A 3,430-nucleotide genomic window follows, 5' to 3' on the forward strand; every position below is an offset into this window, starting at 1 on the left:
CGAGCACGGCCTCCGAAGATCCGCGTCCGGCGCTGTCTCTTTTGCTCATGGTGACCGTGGCGGCGGCAGTTGTGTCGGTGAAAGCGAATTATTGAACGACCACGGCCTCCGACGATCCGCGTTCGGCGCTGTCTCTTTCGGTCACGGTGACCGTGGCGGCGGCATTGTGTCGGTGAACGCGAATTATTGAACGACCACGGCCTCCGACGACCCGCGTTCGGCGCTGTCTCTTTCGCTCACGGTGACCGTGGCGGAGGCGGTTGTGTCGGTGAAAGCAAATTATTGAACGACCATGGCCTCCGATGATCCGCGTTCGGCGCTGTCTCTTTCGGTCACGGTGACCGTGGCGGCGGCAGTTTTGTCGGTGAAAGCGAAATATTGAACGAGCACGGCCTCCGAAGATCCGCGTCCGGCGCTGTCTCTTTTGCTCATGGTGACCGTGGCGGCGGCAGTTGTGTCGGTGAAAGCGAATTATTGAACGACCACGGCCTCCGACGATCCGCGTTCGGCGCTGTCTCTTTCGGTCACGGTGACCGTGGCGGCGGCATTGTGTCGGTGAACGCGAATTATTGAACGACCACGGCCTCCGACGACCCGCGTTCGGCGCTGTCTCTTTCGCTCACGGTGACCGTGGCGGAGGCGGTTGTGTCGGTGAAAGCAAATTATTGAACGACCATGGCCTCCGATGATCCGCGTTCGGCGCTGTCTCTTTCGGTCACGGTGACCGTGGCGGCGGCAGTTTTGTCGGTGAAAGCGAAATATTGAACGACCACGGCCTCCGACGATCCGCGTTTGGCGCTGTCTCTTTCGCTCACGGTGACCGTTGCGGCGGCAGTTGTGTCGGTGAAAGCGAATTATTGAATGACCACGGCGTCCGACGATCCGTGTTCGGCGCTGTCTCTTTCGCTCACGGTGACCGTGGCGGCGGCAGTTGTGTCGGTGAATGCGAAATATTGAACGAGCACGGCCTCCGACGATTCGCTTTCGGCGCTGTTTCTTTCGCTCACGGTGACCGTGGCGGCGGCACTTGTGTCGTTGAAAGCAAATTTTTGAACGAGCACGGCCTCCGACGATCCGCTTTCGGCGCTGTCTCTTTCGGTCACGGTGACCGTGGCGGCGGCAGTTGTGTCGGTGAAAGCGAAATATTGAACGACCACGGCCTCCGACGATCCGCGTTCGGCGCTGTCTCTTTCGGTCACGGTGACCGTGGCGGCGGCAGTTTTGTCGGTGAAAGCGAATTATTGAACGAGCATGGCCTCCGACGATCCGCGTTCGGCGCTGTCTCTTTCGCTCACGGTGACCGTGGCGGCGGCAGTTGCGTCGGTGAAAGCAAATTATTGAACGAGCACGGCCTCCGACGATCCGCTTTCGGCGCTGTCTCTTTCGGTCAGGGTGACCGTGGCGGCGGCAGTTGTGTCAGTGAAAGCGAATTATTGAACGACCACGGCCTCCGACGATCCGCGTTCGGCGCTGTCTCTTTCGCTCACGGTGACCGTGGCAGCGGCAGTTGTGTCGGTGAAAGCGAATTATTGAACGACCACGGCCTCCGACGATCCGCGTTCGGCGCTGTCTTTTTCGGTCACGGCGACCGTGGCGGCGGCAGTTTTGTCGGTGAAAGCGAATTATTGAACGACCACGGCCTCCGTCGATCCGCTTTCGGCGCTGTCTCTTTCGGTCACGGTGACCGTGGCGGCGCAGTTGTGTCGGTGAAAGCGAATTATTGAACGACCACGGCCTCCGACGATCCGTCTTCGGCGCTGTCTCTTTCGCTCACGGTGACCGTGGCGGCGGCAGTTGTGTCGGTGAAAGCGAATTATTGAACGACCACGGCCTCCGACGATACGTGTTTGGCGCTGTCTCTTTCGGTCACGGTGACCGTGGCGGCGGCATTGTGTCGGTGAACGCGAATTATTGAACGACCACGGCCTCCGACGATCCGTTTTCGGCGCTGTCTCTTTCGCTCACGGTGACCGTGGCGGCGGCAGTTGTGTCGGTGAAAGCGAATTATTGAACGACCACGGCCTCCGACGATCCGCGTTCGGCGCTGTCTTTTTCGGTCACGGTGACCGTGGCGGCGGCAGTTTTGTCGGTGAAAGCGAATTATTGAACGACCACGGCCTCCGTCGATCCGCTTTCGGCGCTGTCTCTTTCGGTCACGGTGACCGTGGCGGCGCAGTTGTGTCGGTGAAAGCGAATTATTGAACGACCACGGCCTCCGACGATCCGTGTTCGGCGCTGTCTCTTTCGCTCACGGTGACCGTGGCGGCGGCAGTTGTGTCGGTGAAAGCGAATTATTGAACGACACAGCCTCCGACGATCCGTGTTCGGCGCTGTCTCTTTCGGTCACGGTGACCGTGGCGGCGGCATTGTGTCGGTGAACGCGAATTATTGAACGACCACGGCCTCCGACGATCCGCGTTCGGCGCTGTCTCTTTCGCTCATGGTGACCGTGGCGGCGGCGGTTGTGTCGGTGAAAGCAAATTATTGAACGACCATGGCCTCCGATGATCCGCGTTCGGCGCTGTCTCTTTCGGTCACGGTGACCGTGGCGGCGGCAGTTTTGTCGGTGAAAGCGAAATATTGAACGACCACGGCCTCCGACGATCCGCGTTTGGCGCTGTCTCTTTCGCTCACGGTGACCGTTGCGGCGGCAGTTGTGTCGGTGAAAGCGAATTATTGAATGACCACGGCGTCCGACGATCCGTGTTTGGCGCTGTCTCTTTCGGTAACGATGACCGTGGCGGCGGCAGTTTTGTCGGTGAAAGCGAATTATTGAACGAGCACGGCCTCCGACGATCCGCGTTCGGCGCTGTCTCTTTTGCTCACTGTGACCGTGGCAGCGGCAGTTGTGTCGGTGAATGCGAAATATTGAACGAACACGGCCTCCGACGATTCGCTTTCGGCGCTGTTTCTTTCGCTCACGGTGACCGTGGCGGCGTTACTTGTGTCGTTGAAAGCAAATTTTTGAACGAGCACGGCCTCCGACGATCCGCTTTCGGCGCTGTCTCTTTCGGTCACGGTGACCGTGGCGGCGGCAGTTGTGTCGGTGAAAGCGAAATATTGAACGACCACGGCCTCCGACGATCCGCGTTCGGCGCTGTCTCTTTCGGTCACGGTGACCGTGGCGGCGGCAGTTTTGTCGGTGAAAGCGAATTATTGAACGAGCATGGCCTCCGACGATCCGCGTTCGGCGCTGTCTCTTTCGCTCACGGTGACCGTGGCGGCGGCAGTTGTGTCGTTGAAAGCAAATTTTTGAACGAGCACGGCCTCCGACGATCCACTTTCGGCGCTGTCTCTTTCGGTCACGGTGACCGTGGTGGCGGCAGTTGTGTCGGTGAAAGCGAAATATTGAACGACCACGGCCTCCGACGATCCGCGTTCGGCGCTGTCTCTTTCGGTCACGGTGACCGTGGCGGCGCAAATGTGTCGG

Source organism: Ixodes scapularis, unplaced genomic scaffold (assembly GCF_016920785.2).
Source record: "Ixodes scapularis isolate PalLabHiFi unplaced genomic scaffold, ASM1692078v2 ptg000997l_1__unscaffolded, whole genome shotgun sequence".
NCBI lineage: Eukaryota > Metazoa > Arthropoda > Arachnida > Ixodida > Ixodidae > Ixodes > Ixodes scapularis.